Consider the following 21,222-nt stretch of genomic DNA (forward strand, 5'->3'; position numbering starts at 1 on the left):
AGATACACGCAGGTCTGAAAGAGTTACTCAGAAATGACTATAGTTTTCATTTTTAAGGTACTATGCTAAAAAAAATAAACAAACAAAAAAACAGGGTCACACGTATCCCAGGCTGACCTCCAATTCATTATCAAAATCAAATCCAAGATCAAATCAATGATGACTTTGACTTCCTGCCTCTAACTCCTAAGGTTGGAATGCAGGCATGAACTACCACGCCTACTTTAACGCAGTCTGGGGATCAGATCCAGGGCCTCCCGAATGGTAGATAGGTACTCTACCAACTGAGTGGCATCCCCAAACTGGTAATAGGCTTTAAAATATGTTTTATTAATTCTTTTATTAAAATTTGTTTTTTCATAGAATATATTTTTATCATATTCTTTCCTCTACCCTAGCTCATCCCAAATTACTCCTATGTCCCTACCCATCCAACTTCACGTTCTTTATTTCTCAAAAAAGCAAACCAACCGAGAAAATGAAAATCAAAACAAATTAAAAAAAAAAAATCAGACAAAAAAAAAAAGACCCAAAGAAAAGAAAACCAAAAGGGCACACACAAGACAGATAGACAGACAGATAATTAGTTTTGTGTTGGCCAACTACCCATGGGCCTTCCCTGGAGTGTAGCTGGTTCATCCACCCAGTGGCATGCCACTGGAGAAGTTTCCCTCGCCCAGCAGGTATCAACTGCAAATCATTTCTCGGTCAGGGTAGGACGTTTTCCCCCTCCCCTTCTCAGTGCCGGGGTTTCGTCTGGCTTAGGCTGTGCAGGTCGGTATGTGCTGTCACAGTCTCTGACGAGCATCTTTTGTAATCTACTTTCCAAACTCTGTGTAACGTTCTTAAAAACTATTGTCTAATATAAATAGCCAAAGGAGAGTTCTAATAATCTCATACTCTCTGGATGGTTTGGGGACAAGCCGGAAGTGTACCAGGGAAGCCCTAAGTCCCTAAGTCCCTTCGGCCGACACTCCATTTCCTTGCTATATGTGCTGCAATCCCAACACAAACTCTCACAGAGACAGTTCCCTCTCCACCCAATTATTCTTCGTTATTCAGCGTGAGACCCTCAAAACTGATTATTTCAAGAAACCCAACTGGACACAAACAGTACACAATTGCAGAGCGGGGACTCATCACCCAAGGCAGACAGTTCCAGTACGAAAAGCTCACCAGCCACAAGCTGGAGCTAAAAGCTGTAAGAGATTGATCACACAAGGCGAAGGTGAACCAGGTAGCCACTGGCAGCCCAAAGACTGCTGGGGCAACAGAAACCTACTCAGGAGCTACATTCCAGGGCCATCGACACAAAGCAGGTCACCCCCTCAGGCGCAGAATGGCACAGCTTGCCTTCACCTCTGCCCTACATCTGGGTTTTGTTTTCAAATTGCCAAGCATTAAGGTGAACTCACAATGTCACTGTGATCTCCTCAAGGCTCACGTCTCAGCCTTGCCATGCCCAGGCTGAACTGAACACCACAGAATCAGAGTTCAGGAAATCAACCTGCAAAGACATGCCAACTCCTGCGTGGCTCTATGATAACACCCACCGAGCAGCACGGACAGACAGACATCCCTGCACCTGCTGTCATGCTCAAACAGAATCATTATGATGAAGACTTCTGAAAGGCAATCAATCCTAGTTATGATCACACTATTGATCGTACGGACCCTGCTGTGGTTGCAACAGACTTAAGACAGACGGAAATAATGTAAATACGTTTGCTACATTCAAATTCCAGCTGAACAACAAATGACAGAGCAAAGTTTCAAACGCAGGCCTTACTTCTGTTTATTTAAATCTCCAACTCAACTGCAATCTCCCTGAAATCAGCAGTATCTCTCCAGTACGCAACTCTTCAGGACACCAGGCTCCGCTGCCGATCCCCACATACCTCTGAGGCCTGACGGGATTATTCTGAGAAACTACTTAACAATCGATTCCTGTAGATAAACTTAATAGAAAAGAGCACTTCTCAACGCGCAGCTACAGAAAGAGAGAAAGAGAAGAGAGAGGCTGGGAAGCTTGATGGACACTCCATGAAAGAAACGAAAAGTGACGAGGTTTTGAGGAAACTTATCAGATTTGGCATGGTTTCTTTGTGAAAATGTGTTGGGTAATTTTCCAGAATTCTACTCTACCAGTACAGAAAAGTTCAAATTTTCCAACACATGCACAATGGCAGCAATGCAGACTAACCCCACGTAAATGGGCACAGGGGAAAACTCAAGCCCAGCACTCCCTTGGACACCCTCCCTCCCTTCAGAATCCAACCCTCCAGGACACTGGGTGTTCTTGGAACCTTGGTCTCAATTAGTTCATAACTTCACCTGCAGGTTCTAGGTGTGACTAAATAAAGGGCCACTTGATTGAGACGGTGAAAATATTTTTACCATGGAGTAAGAAATCAAATTTACTCTTTGAGCATATACATCATTCCTGCAGGACAGCAAGTGGAGAAAGAGGCAGGCATTGGAAGGAGACACTCAGGGGAGGAGGAAGAGAGGAGAGCAAAGGAGTGGCAGATGACGCCCTACGGGAACACGGAGAAGCGACACCAGAAGCGCCTCTCCAAAAAGAGGGGCTCCCAACGCACACAGCCCACCCGCTAACTCTGGGGAGCTTTCCGTGGAGGCTGTTTGAACACGGTTGAACACCGCCACATTTCTGCAGCTTTTAAACACAACGGGAAGGCGCTCCACCGGTGGACGCTGCCAGCGCCAGGCCGCCAATCCTTCTGCCATCCCTCAGCCTGCAGCACCTGAACGAAGGCTAGCTTGGCCTCTCCTTTTCCCAAGAGTTGTATCATATTATCAGTGGCCAGGGAAGAAACAATGAAAGGTTAACAAGTGTTGTCGCTCAACTATCCTAACAATCATGGCAACACTTTTCCTGGGCCATGGTTCTTCCTGCATACCCGTCCAGTCTCTGCTGGTCATAATTTATACACACAAATCAAACAGATTTGAATATCTGAGGGAGGAGTAGCCTTAGGAATCCACTCTCAAAAAGACCGAGGGATAGGAACTAATATAGAGTCCTTGTATTGGGCTAACATGATACATGTGCGCGCGCGCGCACACACACACACACACACACACACACACACACTCCTCACACAATCCCCACGACAGCCCAGAGAAGACTCTGTACCACGTTTTGCAGATGAGGAAACGGGCAGACACATAGACGCAACAGGAAGTCCACAGACACAGGCCAGCAACATTAAATACAAAAGCCAAGGGTCAAAGCGGATGTTTGGATCAGCACCAGTGCGCCACACTGCTTCTCACTTAGAAAGATTAGACTCAAAGGAAGGCTCAAATGGGGGTGCCCCAAATGCAAAGCCTTGATGACCAGAGAGCCGTTGTGCCAGGCGAACAAGGCGTGAGGACGTCAGCGGAATCCAGATCACCCTCCACCCTCCACCTGGCCCTTCCAAAAGGAGCAGACCTGACCTCCGAACGCAGACAACTGCTTCACAGGATCTCAGACGCCCAACAGAACGGTCAGTGGTGATGACTGCAGCATACCATTGTTTAACTAATGATGGAGCTTCGTCCCCCAAACACCACCAGAAGCTAAAAATATCCTGAGCCAAAACTGCATTTACTATACCCAGCCTCCTCCAGAGCTCCCAGCAGAGCAACGCAGGACGCTGCAGGTTACTGCAGGTTTTACTTCTCCACCCTGCGGCCCATGTGGCTGAGGGAGTCATCACGGCTCCTCTTCCGTCCCTCATCTAGACAGAGCGACAAGCTATATTGCTGCTAGCCTGGGGGAAAAAATAAAAATTCAAAGTACCGTTTCCACTGGATGCCTATCACTTTCACGCCGTCATAAAGTCAAACAGGCCATGCGTGAGGCGAGCCCCGGGGGGCTGTCAGAACTAAAGGCGCTGGGGGCAGGGAACCTGGAAGTGGGGTGTCCGGCTGCACCACAGAGCAGATTTGTTGGTTTGGGGAAGAAGCTCACACTGACCAGGAACCAGTACCTCCATGTTGGCTTCCCTCAGGCCACAGTTTACTAAGTAACGACCTGATTTAGTTGGTGAGGACGGAAGCCCCCCAGCCCTCCATGCAGAACAACGCACCTCAGGCTCAACTGACTGATTCGTTTTTTCTAATTTACTTTTCATTCTTGTGTATGTGTGTCTCTGAGTATATGCTGCATGTGTGAGGATGGGGGGGCACGTGAGGATGGGGGGGGGCATGTGGGGAAGGGGGTGTTGGATTCCTTGAAGCTGTAGGCAGCTGTAAGCCACCGGACCTCCGGAAGGTCAGTGGGCCACCTGCCAAGGGCTCTCTCCAGCAGACACCTCCTTTCCATTGTCTACAGAGTTATTCAATCCTGCTCCTCCTCCAATACTAAAACCATCCTTCCAGTAGCCTGGTAAATGTTCACTTCCTCACACAGACCCTCTCCATACCCCAACCTCGACCCCATTCCCGCCATCTGCCTCTTCTCCGGCCCCTGTCCTTTTCCTTCAGACCACCATCACAAGGATAGATGGCTCTGTGCCAAGGCTGCAGCACCGGCCGGCCACTCGCAGCACTGGGGGGATGAAGGAGCATGGGTTCCATGTCAGTCTGGACTAGAGGAAGAGGAGGAGAGAGATGTGGTGATCCGTGTCCATCTCCAAATCTCTCACTCTTCCACGGAAGTTAAACCACATCACCTGTTCACTATTATGACTCTGTAGCAGGCATCCAAATATTTGATGAATAAACCAATGAATGTATTTAAATAACTAGAGGTCACCTTCCCTTACTTCTAAAAGTATATAGTTTTTAAACTGAAATGAAATGTGACACTTCCGATGCATGCTGACGTTACTTCCTGCTCTACTGAAAGCCACCTGACTTCAGATTCCCATAGCAAGTACCAGTGAGACAAGAGCGCAATCATCCTAAAGCCGTCTACGAACAAAGCCAATCCCTTCTTGATGGACCAAACACAGCAGTCACAAAGGCACTAAACAACCCGTCACAACGACCACGAGAGCCATGAACACCCAGAAAAATCTCAAAGATAGGAAAGACTCACACACAAACTGCGTATTAAATTTCACCAGAGAGATGTGAAAAAACCGAAGTAAACAGAGAGGTCTATCACATGTGTGGCAGTGAGCCACGAATATAAAAGCCGTCGATTCTCCTGAATTTCTACTTGAATATGTGCAATTCCAGTAACACACACACACACACACACACACACACACACACGCACACACGCACGCACACAAGTGCGCACACACACACATGCGCACACATTAACCTGAAAGGAGACACATGGGGCAGCTGTGTGTAACACACGACTGGTGAGCATGGAAAACGGTGTGCACCCCAGTCATACACTATGGTGGACACACAACGCTATTTCCAGTGTATGCTCGTGCAGGACACATATTCTCCGCAGAGTCGGAGAGCCAGGGATCTAAAGATGTACAATGAAGTGACCCCGGCAGAGTTCTGTGGAAACAAGATTTCTCGAGACGGTGCCTGAGGCATCCGTCAGGATGTGTGACAGCTCCTTCTCCCAACTTCACTGTGCACGACACCCACAAAGACCGGGCGGGAGGTCTTCCTGCACGGAAAACTTACTTCAAACGGAGCAGCTCCAACACTGGCCAAGGAACCCTTTTTTATGGAATTTATGAGCTTTATTTTTTCCACTCTACTACTTTTTTTTTGTGGAACAACCTATTTTGGGCAAACGCTTTGAAAGGTCTAAACCAGAATAAAGGCTTAAGGATCTGAAGAGAGAGAGAGCAAGCTGAATGCAGGAATGAACTAAGTGGGTAAAGGGTCGCAGAAAATGGAGTCGTGGGTGGTAAGAATGCTTTTTAGCAAAAAATAGCCAAGCCAGGCGCAGATTTAAATGGGTCTGGGGACAGTGAGCCATCTCCACAGCAAGAAAGCAACCAGTCCAAGGCCTGGCTGGGGTCACGTTCCTAGATCTGTCAGCCCCACAACTTTACGAGCCTGGATGTGTACAGTAAAGGAGTGATCGTCGTGACCCTTAGGTCCCAGCCTCCTCTCAACCACGTTATTCCAGAACCGGGATTCACAGTCAAAATACCAACTTCACAAGTTCTGTCTTTAAGGAAGGTGAGAGGTCTGGGACGTTTTTCAGAAACTACGCTACTACAGATGTTCAAGACACCCCCGGGTCCTTATAAAACTGGATCTAAAGTTGCACCACACTTCCTTCCCTAAATGTCACAGAACACTACAGGAACAAGCCCTAAGTCCAACCCAGAGTGGCAATTCACACACTTCTATGAATACATCTCTACACCCTGGAAATTTCAGGCAAATGAGAACTTTTTCCTACAGGGCTCATCATGTCAGTGCTCATTCAAAACCATGGTTCCCACTCCAAATGTAAGTAGATTATGTGAGGACTGAAAAATATAGCTAGAAATGCAAACTGGCACAAACCCAATGTTTATGAAAATTAAGCTATTCCTCAAGGCAGCTGGCCCTGGCTCTAAAATGAATGAACACTGGCAATTCTTCTGAAGCATTTTCAAGGGGGAAAAATGGTCAGCTTAGGAAGCAAGCATGTTTCCTATCTGAACACTCCAAACAGCTCTGCAGGGGCTAACAGTACAGAACTTAAAGGGAAGGAGCAGGGAGTGGGGGGAGATTATACACTGGAAATTGTGAGTGTGACAGCAGGAACCTTGTAATCAGTTGTGTGTGTGTGTGTGTGCATGTGTGTGTGTGTGTGTTGTGTGTGTGTGTCTCTGTGTATGTGTGTATATTTGTGTGTGTGGTGTCTGTCTGTGTGTCTGTCTGTGTGTCTGTGTGTGTGTCTGTGTGTGTGTCTGTGTGTGTATGGTGTTGTGTGTGTCTGTGTGTGGTGTCTGTGTATATATGTCTGTGTGTGTGCGTGTGTGTGTGTGTGTGTGTGTGTGTGTATATTTGTGTGTGTGGTGTCTGTCTGTGTGTCTGTGTGTGTGTCTGTGTCCGTGTGTGTGTGTGTGTGTGTGTGTGTATTTGTGTGTGTGGTGTCTGTGTGTCTGTGTCCGTGTGTGTCTGTGTCCGTGTGTGTGTGTGTATGTGTATGGTGTCTGTGTGTCTGTGTGTGTATGGTGTTGTGTGTGTCTGTGTGTGGTGTCTGTATATATGTCTGTGTCTGTGTGTGTGTGTGTGTGTGTCTGTGTGTGTGTGTGTGTGTGTGTGTGTGTGTGTGTGTGTGGTTTTTTAGGCTGCTGCCTGAAAATCCTTCATAAAACCAGTGAAGGAGAGTAACAGGTCTGTGACACGTAAGACCAACAGCTAGTCATCTCTTCCATTGCTCTTTCAATTCGGTTTTCTAAAAGCTATCTAAAGATACTGAATTCTCAGATTGGGTAAGTCCAGGACTCTGGAGACAGGCAAAGGAAGCTCGAGTTCAAGGCCAGCCTGGGCTACCAAGTGGATGAGACTGCCTAAGGCCAGCCTGGGCTACACAGTGGATGAGACTGCCTAAAGCCAGCCTGGGCTACCCAGTGGATGAGACTGCCTAAGGCCAGCCTGGGATACACAGTGGATGAGAACTACCTAAGGCCAGCCTGGGCTACCCAGTGGATGAGACTGCCTAAGGCCAGCCTGGGATACACAGTGGATGAGAACTACCTAAGGCCAGCCTGGGCTACCCAGTGGATGAGACTGCCTAAGGCCAGCCTGGGCTACCCAGTGGATGAGACTGCCTCATTTAAAAGAGACTGGGGTGATTTGGTCCCCCCCACTACAGATTAAACTCTTTTTACACTAGACAAGGACCCTATATCACCAGCCCCAGACATTTTTATGACATATTAAGGGGAAATCTTTGTGATAGTTACGTGAAGGATAAAATCTAATCACCCAGATTCTCTTTTGAAATAAGTTTAAAAACTTAAAAAACAATAAATTCTACTAACACCCCTTTGCCCGACTTTGCTCACAGGCCGCCCACAGGCCACTCACAGACCAGCATCACCATTTCACACTCACTTTACCCCTGCACTGTCTACAGCACACTTCCCCCGGGTACACTGAAGACCAGAGGTAAGACCAGGTAAGCTCCCACAATCCTCCACAGCACCTAACTCCTGCAGAAAGAGAGGCGCGGTTGGGGGCTTGGAAGAACCAACAAGAAAGGTCCCCAGCCAGGGCCTGGCTTCTCAGAACCAAGTCTTGTGGTGATAAGAACCAGGCCTGGAGAGCTGAGCACAAAATCCAGAAGAGGAGGATGAAGTGAGAGAGACCGACCCATGTTCCCAGCCATGGGCCGGGCAAGGGCACACACAGGAAGTCTGAAGCCTGGTGACAAAGTAAAGGAGGAAGGGGGGAGTCTCTCTCCAAAGTGGTGCTCTCTCTAAATCCTTAAAAACACTCCTTGAAAGTGGCCCAAGGCCAGTAGATAGTTCAGTGCTTGCCACACAAGTCCTGTGACCTAAGTTTCATCCCTGGGCCCCTGTCAAGGTGGAAGGGGACAAACGTAGGCCATGTACTGTGCACATGCATGCACTAATAATAATAATAATAAACCAAGTACTTAGGGAACAATATCATGAATAGCCCAGAGTATAACATGGACTAGGAAGGTGATGGTTAGTGTCAACTTGACAGAATCCAGAATTCCCAGGAAGATGGGCCCCTGGGCACGTCTAGGGATTACCTTGACCGTGTTGAGGTGGAAAGACCCGTCCACAGTGGGTCTGTGGGCAGCATCTCTCCAGCTGGGACCCTGGACTGCATTAAGTGGGAAAGTTGAGATCAGCAGGTCACTGCCCTCTGACTCTTGACTGTGGTAAAAAATATCTCCAGCAGCTTCGAGCTCCCGATGCCCTGACTTCCCAGCCAGGACTCACTGTACCTTGAAGTGTGAGCCAAAATGAACTCTTTCTTCTTTTAAATTCCTTTGTCAAGATATTCTAGCCAGGCGGTGGTGGTGCACACCTTTAATCCCAGCACTCGGGAGGCAGAGGTAGGCGGATCTCTGTGAGTTCCCGGACAGGCTCCAAAGCTACACAGGGAAACTCTGTCTCAAAAAAAACAAAAAACAAAAAACAAAAAAACAAAACAAGATATTCTAACACAGCAACAGGAAAAGAGACTAAGAGAGATCCCTCCTTTACGGACTTGGTGTATTTTGCTCAGCACAGTCCAAAACTCAATACCCTGGAGGTGGTGGTGAACTGCAGTCACCAGTCACTGTGAAATACCCTGGAGGCGGTGGTGAACTACAGTCACCATGAACACAGGACGGAAGGATGCCGGAGCTAAGTACTCGCCAAGAACCCACGTGGTGTTCGCTCCTTCTCCCACAAAATGGATCGTGATACTCCAGGTTTGGCGCTCAGGGTGCAGGGCCTGAATCTTCTCACATCATCGTAACTGAAGGAAACGAAGCCAAGGACGGAGCTGGCACCTCGTCTCCTTCCTCGCTCCTGCTTCTGTTTATTTTCAGCTTTCATCTGGGCAGCATGTGCGGCCTTGGCCTGGACGGCCACAGCTGGCACGGCCACTCTCTCCATCTCCACAACACCCATCTTCCCTGCGACGCTGCCCTCGGAGGCACGATGCATTTCCTTTATTGCTTTTGAAGGGTGTCGAATACAGGGTCTCACTTCAGCTGGGTGTTTAATAAAATACAGCCTGATGAGGAAGGCACCCAAAACTGTCACGGCCCACAAAAAGCTGCAAGAGAAGTCTGCTGAGGGCCCTTCTCCCTCCACCCCCCAAGCACTGCTTCAGGACCGGTCTGCAGGGCCTGTGTTGCCTTTATCAGAGAAGTTAACGGGCATAAATAGACCAAGTCACTGCTACGACATTGACCCTGGAGACCCCAGTAGTATCCTGGGCTAAAATACTTAAGTCAAATAAAGGCACAATTTACAGTCTCTAAATTCTCATCTTAGGAAACATGTCTATGTATGTATACATGTATGGGGTGTGTGTGTGTGTGTGTGTGTGTGTGTGTGTGTGTGTGTGTGTAAGGGGGGGAATGTGATTTTTTTTTAATCTTTCCATGAGCATTCTAAGAACTCCATAAATAATTCGTGTGTGTCAATATAAGACTCCCATCCTGCTCCTGCGCTTGATGGTCACTCTGCCCAGCACCACTCTGCTCCAGTCCAAGGACACAGGTCATCCCTATTTCCCTTCCACCCTGATGTCTAAACTAGTTCACATCCCAGTGGGGAAGGACTGAGCACACAAATCATGTGGAGTGTGTTCCCACAGAGCTCAGTAATGTGATGACCTCAGAGCATCCAGTGAAGGAGACCCTTGACACTTCCCTACGGAAGAATGTCTTCGCAAAAGGCCCCCGCCGGGGCGGAGAGCATGTGCTGGGGAAAATCCTCAGCCTGCAGCTTCGTGTGTTTCCAATTCTGATGTCCCACTTCCTCTCGGCATCACATTCCTCCTGGGTCTCAGCTGAGGAGCAAAGGGCAGTGTTTCTTAAAGGCTTTAAGATAAAAAGAGCTAAAATGGACTTCAAGAAAGAGAAAACGGATAATCCTATATAAAGTCAACTCCTCTACCAGTCTGAAATGTTTTTTTTTTTTTTAAGAACTTATTTTTAAATGTTGGCAGCCTAACTTTTTATAAATAAAGTTGTTTATGTAAACTGGGTGTGGTGGCACTCGCCTTTAATCCCAGTGTTCACAGGGTGTAGGGACGGCAAATTCCAGGCCAGCCTCGACTACACAGCCATAAAGAGAGCTGGAGATGTAACTCCCTTGGGAGAGTGCTTGCCTAGCATGAAGGAAGCCCTGAATTCAACCTCCACAGCCTCATAAGCGAGGCGGCACAAGCCTGTAATCGAGCACTCTGGACGGGGAAGCGGGAGAAACAGATATTCAGGGTCATCCTCAGCTTCATAGTAAGATCTGGGCCAGCCTGGCCTACATAAGACCCCGGTGGGGTGGAGTATTTTTTAAGCATTCATATACACCTTTCAAACCATGATATTTTAAAAGTAGTAATGTCCCTGGATCTGGCATTCCAAACCTACTTCACAGTGGCTTTGGGAGGGATCAATTATAATACACATGATAACGATTTGGAACCTGCAAAGATTCAAGTGAATAGTCAAATTATGATTATTCACACTATTCTGTTTATGCTTGTTGTTTGTTCTTTCAGACAGGGTCTCTCCACATAGCCCTGGCTATCCTGGAACTCAGTAGCCCAGGCTGGCCTTGAACTCACTGTCTGCCTCTGCCTCCAGATTACGAGGATTAATGGCATACAGCACCACGCCCAGCAATTACACGTGTTAGTTAGAATCAGGCACTCAAACCTCACGTCCGTCACTTACTAGAGACCTGCGGAACTAGAACAGAAGAAGAGGCAATGCACTGAGCTGGGAGCTTTGGCTCACACCTACAATCTCTGCACACGGGAGGCCAAGGCAGGAGGATTGCCTTTCGCTAACAACCAGCACAGGCTATGTAGTGATTTCTGGAGAGTCTGGGAGGAAAAGACCTGTCTCAAAACAAAATAACAACAACAACAAAAAATAATAATAGTAATAATAATTTTAACTGGGCACTGTGGGTTGTGCCTGTAAGGCTAGCCTGGGGGGTGGAAGAAGAGGCTGGAAGATCAGGAGCTCAAGGCCAACCTGGGCTAACTGAGACCTTTGGCCAAGTTATTTTAAAGACTAATATAGAGAGGATGTCTGTAAAATTCTGCACATAATGAACCTCCTCAGCGGTAACTCTAACTAGCATTAGCCTATTTCATTAAAATCTAAATGTCTAGCTGTCACAATGGGGCAGAGATGGAAGAGACACACACCTTGCCCCAGAGGAGGTCAAGTGGTACACGCATGGACACCCAAGAGATGCCCAGGACACCACCGTTCTCTTCTTAGACAAATACCCGGCCCACTCCCAGCCCACACTCTTCCCCAGTGATGTCAGTCCATCCCCATTGCTTTGCAGAGCTGTGCAGCACCCAGGAAAGCCAGCCCTAAACTCCAGATTTGACAAAGTGATGATTCATCCCAGAAGGGTGTGCAACCTCTTGCCTGATGTATCGCACAATCCCACATCCACTGGGACACCAGAGGCCCGAAACCAGCTAGCTATTTAAGGAGTCTCCCATTCATGCCTCCAGCAGCACTAGGCTTTACATTGTGTTAATGTATGGACCAAAGAGCACTTGGGAGGCATCCAACCGAACAGCGCTTAACAAAACAGCTCGTATGAATGGAAAGTCTAGAAGGGCGGGATAATAAAAAAAAAAGAGAGAGTCACTCTGTGGACTGTCTGTGGCACAGTGCTTCGCCAGCAACACTTGGACACCGTCCCACTCCAGCTCCACATCACAATGGCTTCTGAGGACATGTTCCACCGCTTTACAGCCTGGCCCGAGAGCCTGACCACATCCCCTCCAACAGGACAGGCAGGAGTCTGCACAGCTCTTTTCCATCACTTAGCGGGCACAGAACATTTTTCCCCCAGAGTAAGCTCCCAACTGGCCTTCTAAGGTTAACAGGCTTTCGGCTCCAGCTCCTCTTAGCAGTAAATGGCCCAAGCGGTGGTTTCACGGTGGCCCCTCAGCTTGTCCAACGGCAGCGCGGGTCCCGGCCAGAAGGCTGCTATCACCACAGTTATCACCACAGTAACTCTAACCTGCCCTGGACTTTGGGTCTCTTCCATCGGTGTCCCACAGGCATAACCATCAATGCCTGGAAATGTCAGCCGCCTCCTCCCCAAACAGTTTTGTTCGGAATGCCCTGCTCAGAAGCATCCATCACTCAATCCCCAAGGCTCACTCCCGGTCTGAGCTCGGCCAGTCCTTCTGAGATTGTCAATTCTAGTCTAGGACGGGGTCAGTTTCACTAAGGCCTGACATACTACATTCAATTCTACTCCTCTTAAAAAAGAGAGAACTGTGGTGCACGCCTTTAATCCCAGCACTCGGGAGGCAGAGCCAGGCGGATCTCTGTGAGTTCCAGGCCAGCCTGGGCTACCAAGTGAGTCCCAGGAAAGGCGCAAAGCTACACAGAGAAACCCTGTCTCGAAAAACCAAAAAAAAAAAAAAAGAGAGAGAGAGAGAGAGAGAGAACTACTCACTGTCAAGCATGTTCTCCTCTCTCTCACTCCAGCTGGTCCACAGGCAGCGGGAAAGCACAGAGCACTTGAAGCCCTGGCTCCAGTCTCAAAACCCAACCCCAAAAAGAGTGTTGGGTGGTTTTTTTTTTTTTTTTCTAGGACCAAGGACAAAAGAATTCTCCACTCGGTATTACATCATCTGATTCATTTATTTAGCAACGTCTGATTTCCTGGTGGTTCCCAAGCCTCAAATATTCTTGGAAATGTATCATACTATACTCTATGATGATGGAGAAAACTATTTTGTCAAAATGATTCTACACACTAGGGCGGGAGGTGGTGGTGCACACCTTTAGTCCCAGCACTGAGGCAAAGGCAGGCGGGTCTCTGAGTTCCAGGTCAGCCAAGGTATAAACCATGTGTCAAAACACAGATTTTGTTTGGGTGTTTTGTTTTGTTGTCTGCCTATTCGACAATGAAATGCACAGATATACACGTACATAAGTATCCTGATTCACTGCAAAATCTTTCAAAAAAGGAAAAAAAGAAAGAAAAGAAAAAAGCTCTTCATCCATTCTAACTAACAAGATCTGCTTTCAGCAAACTCCCAGGGCCAGAGCCTACAACTTCAAGGAAGAACAGAACTTGTTGCAACAATTAGTGCTAGGCCGTAGCACGAACAAAGCACCGCAAGTAAACTCCACAGGCCTTCCCACAGAAGGTTGTGTTTGTAATTAACTCCAACGCACTCTCATCACCCCCTCCCCAGCGCTCCACCCTGCCCAGCACCCTCCAGGGCTCCCGTTCCCAATCTGGTTTCCATCCGAGCCCCGCCCCCTTCCCCAAGCCCTTCTGGGACTGTGAATCAATCCCATCCCGGGCAGGAAACGGGACCCCGGGCAGCCCCCTCCGCTGTGGCGGAACAAAGGAGTGGAGCGCAGCTGCACGCGCAGGGCGAGCCACCCGGTCCTGCGCCCCTCCTCGTGCGCCGCGGCCCCGGCACACCGCACCTGAACCCCACTCCCCAGGACGCCCCATTGTTCGGCCTCCGCTTCCCCTTCCCACAGGAAGCCATACCCTGTCCGTCCACAGACCCCGGGGCCAGGAAACTCCAGTGGGCCCGAGGGATGGAGGGAGGGGAGGGGTGCGTGGGCCCGTGGAAAGCGGGGTCCCCCGGGTGCCCATAGGTACGAAGCGGATATCTCGGAGCGAGAGCAACTTAGTTGCCGAGCCCCGGCCCCCAGCTCCGGCCGCCCCCCGGAGCCACACGGAGCGCTGCCGCGCGCGCCCCGCACGAGCGCCCCGGGAGCGCTGACCCGCGACCGCAGGCTGCGGCGGAGCCCGGGGCCCCGCGCGCACAAAGGCACGGGGCGGGAAGGGACCCGGCACGGGGGAGCGCAGCGTTACCTCGCCCGGCGCCCGCTCTGCCCGCTCTGCCTGCTCCGCCGCTCCGCGTGCTGCTCGCTGGCCGCCGCCTGGGGGACGCGGGTCCGAACGAACGGTGCGGGGCTCGTGCCACAGCCGCTGCCGCCGCCGAGGGTCCCGCGCCGCTCAGCCCACCGCGCGCCCCGCGTACCTAGCGCCGCGTCCGCCCGCCCGTCCGCCCGGCTCCGAGTGCGCTGGCTTCAGGCGCGGCGGCGGCGGTGGCGGCGGCGCGGCCACTCCCCTCTCCCGGCGGGGGCGGCGACCTCGCCCGGACGCGCCCCTCGCTCCTGGGCCGCGGCTCACCCAGGCGCAGGCCGCACAGCGCCCCCCGGTGAGCGCCCGGAGGGTGGGGACACCCGGGGGCGCGCGCTGACCCTTCACCTTGGTCTCTGCGAGATCGGCAGCGTCCTGCAGACCAGAAAAGCAGAGGCTGACAGCTGGAAGGGCCTGGGCGCGAACACCGGCACAGAGAACAGTCCTTCCCCATATTATCTCCTCTCCTAGGTCAAAGTTTGGGTGCCAAAGAATTATCACAAAATGCTAATTTACTGAGAGAGAAAACAGCGTACGGTGCAAGGCTTTTATTGTCTGTCACTGGGTATTGGGCAATGACTGGCAGTCACTTGGTCATGGTAGGGGGTCTAGAGAATCAGGCCCACCCACCCACCCCCAGCTTCACCTCCCCACACTGGGATTCAGGACAAGGCACATGACCCTGGGTCTGGCCTCATCCTGGAAGTGGGAAGGGTGTTCATCAAAGTTACTCATGGGGTGAGGTGAGGATTACTTGCTGAGGTGTTAAAAGCACTGCAGACACAGTAATTATTACTCATGAGTCTAACTACTTTATCCTATAATGAAATAAATTGCCATAAATGGGGCCAGGTTTAAATGCACTGACCTATATCTGGAAACTGTCACTAAAATAAGGTGAACCAGAGATTTCAAACCTTATATAGTCACTCTGTCCTATCGGCACGGGGACTTATCAAATGCCACCAGGACCTCTACAAACTGTGTCTGCTTGGAATCCTATCGTCCTCTCTGCCAACATCAGCATCAGTTACATCTTCAGCTGGCATGACCATGGTCTAGGCTAACACACATTTGAGTACTGGGTACAATTTTATTTTATCTTCACAAAAACCTGTGAGGTGAGTTACTTTCTTATTTTTATTTTAGAGACCAGGACAACCAAGGGCAGAGAGGTCTTTCTTCTGGCTAAAAAGTGATACAGCTGTGGAAAAACCACAAATTCTTTGGTACATCTCTCTTCGAGGGCAGCTGTTGACTGATTGAGCTTCTCTTGAGTGCAGGCTGGACTTCCAACTGAATTCTAACAAATGGGATGCAGCAGAAGTGATGTGACCAGCCCAGCTCGTAAAGGAGATGCACCTTTTCACACACACACACCACCACCACCACCACCACCACCACATGCCCTGCCCCACCCCCGCCAGGTATCCCAGGCTGGGAGTGCCAGCCAGTGTCAGCTGCTCCAGACATGTGAAGGGTGAACCTTTAGGATGACTCTAGCCACGGTCACTGTAGACCACATGGGGTAAGACCTAGAGAGAAAGCCCAGCCAAGTTAAGTCAGTCCCCAGAAACCCGAACGGTAAGAATTTGTCCTTGGGGTGGTTGTTAATAAAGCAACACATGCTTGGCATGGTGGCCCCATGATTGTCTCCACCACAGGTTATCCAGAGAGCCACCCCAGGCCTTGACAACCTCGTATGATGAAGACAACGACTCTCAGCTTCCAGAGAAACAACATGCAGCTCTGCCACCTGACAACATGTTTTAGGCGCACACCTCTTGAATTTGCCCGATCTTTGGTTCCGTTTACTTATACCAACTGGATAGCAACAGTCTCTGAACCCTGCTGGCCAATCCACCTTTCTAAAAATAGCAGAAATACCAATGACAGGTTCATAAACCATATAAGTCAATGGCTTGAAAAGTAGGGAAAACACCAAAAGTGTTTTGAGACAGGAGTCCGTTGTATCACAGACTGGCTTCAAACTCGCTGTGTAGCCAAGGGTGACTGATCTCCCTGTGTTCGCCTCCTGTGTCCTTGAGATTACATACAGACCCGCTCAACCACCCATTTCATGCCGTGTTGAGGATGAACCCAGGGCTTCACACATGCTTGGCCGGCTCTCTGCCAACGCGGCTACATTCCCAGACCTAGGATGTTTGATCATAGACGTTGGTCAGGTTTTGGTGAAGAGTTTGGGACAAGATACTTCTCAGTGGGACTACTTTGAGGGCTGCTAAGAGGAAATCCTGAGGATCCTGCCCTGAGGAGAAATGGGAACCTAGCTAGCCTGGAAATTTTGAGGATGCTGCTCCAAGGAAAGATGGGAACCTAGCTAGGCTGGGGTAGTTCTGCCTTCAGATCTCCCAGAGTGGAGGAGATTGAGGCTTTTTTCCCTGCTTTTAAGTGGTTCCAAAAAAAAGTACTAGGAACTGCTGCTCTATCTAATATACACTGAGAAAATTAACCAAGAAACTATTAGAAAACCAAGTGAAAAACAGCCTGAGAGCATGTCACAATTATTTTTAAAAACACCATTAGCCTAGTTTTCATAACCCTCAGAGCTTCTGAGGACGCACCGGGTTTGAAATCCCTTCACCTTCCTGGCTGTGTTTTTATAAAGCCAATCAGCCAAGAACTTTGGAGAAAAGACAAAAGATGTTCTAACAGTTGTCAATAGTTGATAAATCCACCAACTACAAAGGCATTTTTTACTTTCTCTTTGGTCTCTTTGGAGGAAATACAGAATGACTATTATATGAAGGGTTTGAGGTGGAATACATAAATTATCAAGTCCCAAGAGCAAAGGCATCTTAGAACTGGCCTTCACCCAGAAGCTCACTCTGTAACCCTGGAGCCAGCAGATGTATGAGGAGGCTCACACTCTAACTCTGGAGCCAGCAGATGTATGAGGAGGCTCACACTCTAACCCTGGAGCCAGCAGACCTGTGTGGAGGCTCACACTCTAACCATGGAGCCAGCAAACCTGTGTGGAGGCTCACACTCTAACCCTGGAGCCAGCAGACCCATAAAGAGACTCACACTCTAACCCTGGAGCCAGCAGACCTGTGTGGAGGCTCACACACTCTCTCTGTGGTAAGCGCAGAAGTGAAATGCGGCCATACCGTAGGAGTTCTTGTCTTAGCTTTGTCTTGTCTTTCACATTTTTAGGGGCCAGTAAGATGGCTCATTGGCAGAGCACTCGGGCAAGCCTGGCAACCTAAGCTTGCTCCCTGGAACTGTGCACAGTGAAGGAGAGACCTGACCCCACAAAGCTGTCCCCAGCCTCCACAAGTGTGCCCCAGCACTCCAAGCCTCCCCAAACAACAACAATAATAATGAATAAATGGCTTTTTATTAAACTAGCATAGAGCATTTTTTTTTTTTTTTGAGGAGCTCGGCATTGTTATAAAAGAACAGTGGCAGAGCCGTGAAACCTGCTCCTGTCTTATTTCGGTATTAGCGAGCAGAAGAGTGGGCTAGATGTCATAATTTTAGATTCCATCGGTGTTCCTGACTTAGCTGGCTTTGCAACCTGGTCCAGAAGACTCACATTCCCTGCCTCTGCTGGCTAGTTTTATGTCAATTTGCCACAACTAGAGTCATCTGGGGAGAGGGGACCTCAGCTGAGAAGCTGCCCCTGCTAGATTGGACAGTAGGCAGAGGCTGGGGGTCATTTTCTTGATTGGTGATTGATGTGAGTGGGTGGTGGCACTCCCAGGCTGTGGTATTTGATGCTATCACATAGCAGGCTGAGCAAGCCATGGGGATCACACCAGTCAGCAGCACTCCTCCATGGCCTCTGCATCAGTTCCTGCCTCCAGACTCCTGCCCTGTCGTCCCTCAGTGATGGACTGCGATGTGGAAGTGTAAGCTGAATAAATCCTTTCCTCCCAAGTTGCCTTTGGTCATGATGTTTCATTGCAGTGATAGAGACCATAACTAAGACACTGCCCGAGTGTTTCATAACCAGCAGGGAACTTCTGTGTCTGCAGTGTTCTCTCCTCATCTGCCCACCTAAATGCCTACTTTGTGCCCGTTTTACGTATTCTTTGAGACCAAACTCAGACCCATCTGTTCCTGAGCACAGTGCTGAGGTGAACCCTGCTGTCTGACCCGGAAACATCTTGATGCTGCACTTTCTCCAGTTTATGAAATCTATACATTCATATAAATGTTGACTTCTCCAACTGAGTAATAGCAGCCTGCATATTAAACCAGTCAACTCTGGCCAGGCGGCGGTGGCACACGTCTTTAATCCCAGCACTCGGGAGACAGAGCCAGGCGGATCTATGTGAGTTTAAGGCCAGCCTGGTCTACAGGGTGAGTTCCAGGAAAGGCACCAAAACTACACAGAGAAACCCTGTCTCGAGGAAAAAAAAAAAAAAAGTCAACTTTGAAAATACCAGGTCTGTGGAAATAAGAACATTTTTACCCCCACATCCCCAGGAAATTTCTGTCTTAGTTAGGGTTTTTAATGCTGAGTTGAAACACCATGCCCAAAAACCAAGTTGGGCAGGAAAAGGTTTGTTTAGCTTATGCATCCATATTGCTATTTATCATCAAGGAAAGTCAGGACAGGAACTCAAATGGCTGGAAGCTGAAGGCAGGAGCTGATGCAGAGGCCATGGAGGGGTGCTGCTGACTGATTTGTGTGGTGATATATTGTGTACCCCAATAAAGCTTGCCTGGGGATCAGAGGACAAAGCCAACCACTATGTTAAACATAGAGATCAGGCAGTGGTAGCACACACCTTTAATCCTAGCATTTGAAGGCAGAGATCCATTCAGATCTCTGTGAGTTCAAGGCCACACTGGAACAGAGCTAGGCATGTGATGGCACATGCCTTTAATCCCAGCACTAGGAAGGAAGCAAGATGCCAGGGCACAGAAAAGTATATAAGGTGTGAGTAAACAGGAAGTCTCTCTCTTGAGGCTGAGGATTTCGTAGCGGTAAGAACATGGGTGGCTTGTTCTGTTTCTCTGATCTTTCAGCTTTCACCCCAATATCTGGCTCCAGGCTTTTTTTTTTTTTATAAGACCTTTTAAGATTTGTGTCACAGACTTGCTTCACATGGCGTGCTCAACCTGCTTTCTTATAGAACCCCAGGACCACCAGCCCAGGAATGGAACCACCCACCATGGACTGGGCCCTCCCCCAACCATCACTGATTAAGAAAATGCCTTACAGCTGGATCTCATGGAGGCATTTTTCTCAACTGAGGTTCCCTCCTTTCAGATAACTCTAGTTCGTGTGTTGACATAAGACTAGCCAGCACAATTTCCTACTCCAAAAAAGGAGCCATCTTACAGAGAATGGCCTGTCCTGAAGGGCAGTCCTGTGGCTTCACAGGCATGCTGTCTCGTGCAGCCTTCACAGGAGAGGGCTGTCATTCCTGCACTGTTAGATAGAGCTGGTGGAACCAGGCAGGAAACGTTAACGCTCTTGCTCTGGTTGCACAGCAACAGCGGAGCTCGCACTGTGGCTCCAGTCTCGGGCTTCTGAGTCCAGGCTGGCCCGTCTCCTCCCCTCAGAGGGCATCTATGAGCCGTTTTCCTCTTTTGCCTCATGAAACATCTATCATGTTATTTTCATAGTCTTCCACACACCTGAAGCACTAAGTTGGCGATTCTTAAATGTTTTCATGCAGAAGAAAAAATTTCCATGGTTAAAGAGCACTTTGAAAATCAGTGCTTACTGGTTGTGGGAATTCGTTCCATTCGGCCAATGCCCTTTATCCTACAACACTTAATGCTTATAGTGATATTTGAAATTCAGGTTAGATAGTGCCTTTTAAAGCCTTCCTATGGAATTTTCAGCCTCCAGGACTCAGCAGTAAAAATATAACTTTCAACTATGCATTTAAACTGTAGATATACTACAGCTGTGGATGTACTATGGCTTTTAGCTTTGAATGTTCTAAGGCTGCCCCCGCTGAGGTATGTAGCAGGGCATGGTCATGTACACCTTTAATCCCAGCACTTAGGAGGCAGAGGCAGGAGGATCTCTGAGTTCCAGGACAGCCAGGGCTACAGAGGAACAAACAAAAAGCTGTGAAAAAGCAGTGAAAGGAACATTAGAAGGTAAAAAGACTAATACAATTTCTCCTCAGAAAATTCCCCTAACACTTTTGGTGATAAAAAGAGAGGAACTCAGAAATACCCCTTTACAAGCACACTTGTATGCTCTAGGCTGCTTACTGTCTCCTTACACTCTCATAAATGTTGGCCTCCCTGACTGGATAATAGGCCTGCATGTTAGACCTGTCAGTGTAAGAACACCAGGTCCATGGCAATAAGAACACTCCTATACCAGAAAATTTCTTCCTCCAAAAAGAAAAGGGAACCTCTGAAAATAAGAAACGATTATTCTTTATAAAAACACACATATAGCAGTGTAATTGAGAACCAGCACCGGGTCATAGAACACAAAGTATAAGTTATTTTTCTCCAGAAATGGATTTATCTGGCCCAGATTACTCTGAGCTTCAAATAAATTATAGACCTTTTGCCAGAAATTTAAATTGCTGATTTTTTCTCTTGACATTTTATAATTTAGCATGTTGTCATTTCAACTAGCAAAAAATAAAATAAAAAATGTCTATTTTATTTCCTCTCAGGTGGTGGCCAGTTAGCGCTATCTCGGCAAAGCCTCGCAGGGAAACGTGAATCAACCTGGAAAACTGTTAGATTGCCCCAATCTTTTTAA

General features: G+C 48.7%; 1 protein-coding gene across 1 annotated transcript in view; it reads right to left on the reverse strand.

The window, feature by feature from the left end:
* Positions 1 to 14,481, reverse strand: part of Myo1b (myosin IB) — a 177,213-nt gene extending 162,732 nt beyond the window's left edge. Inside the window, exon 1 of the mRNA XM_059278606.1 lies at positions 14,457 to 14,481. The gene's annotated coding sequence lies outside the window, so the exon portion shown is untranslated. The remainder of the gene's footprint in view (positions 1 to 14,456) is intronic.
* Positions 14,482 to 21,222: the final 6,741 nt, after the last annotated feature.

The sequence above is a fragment of the Peromyscus eremicus genome, chromosome 13 (assembly GCF_949786415.1).
Source record: "Peromyscus eremicus chromosome 13, PerEre_H2_v1, whole genome shotgun sequence".
NCBI lineage: Eukaryota > Metazoa > Chordata > Mammalia > Rodentia > Cricetidae > Peromyscus > Peromyscus eremicus.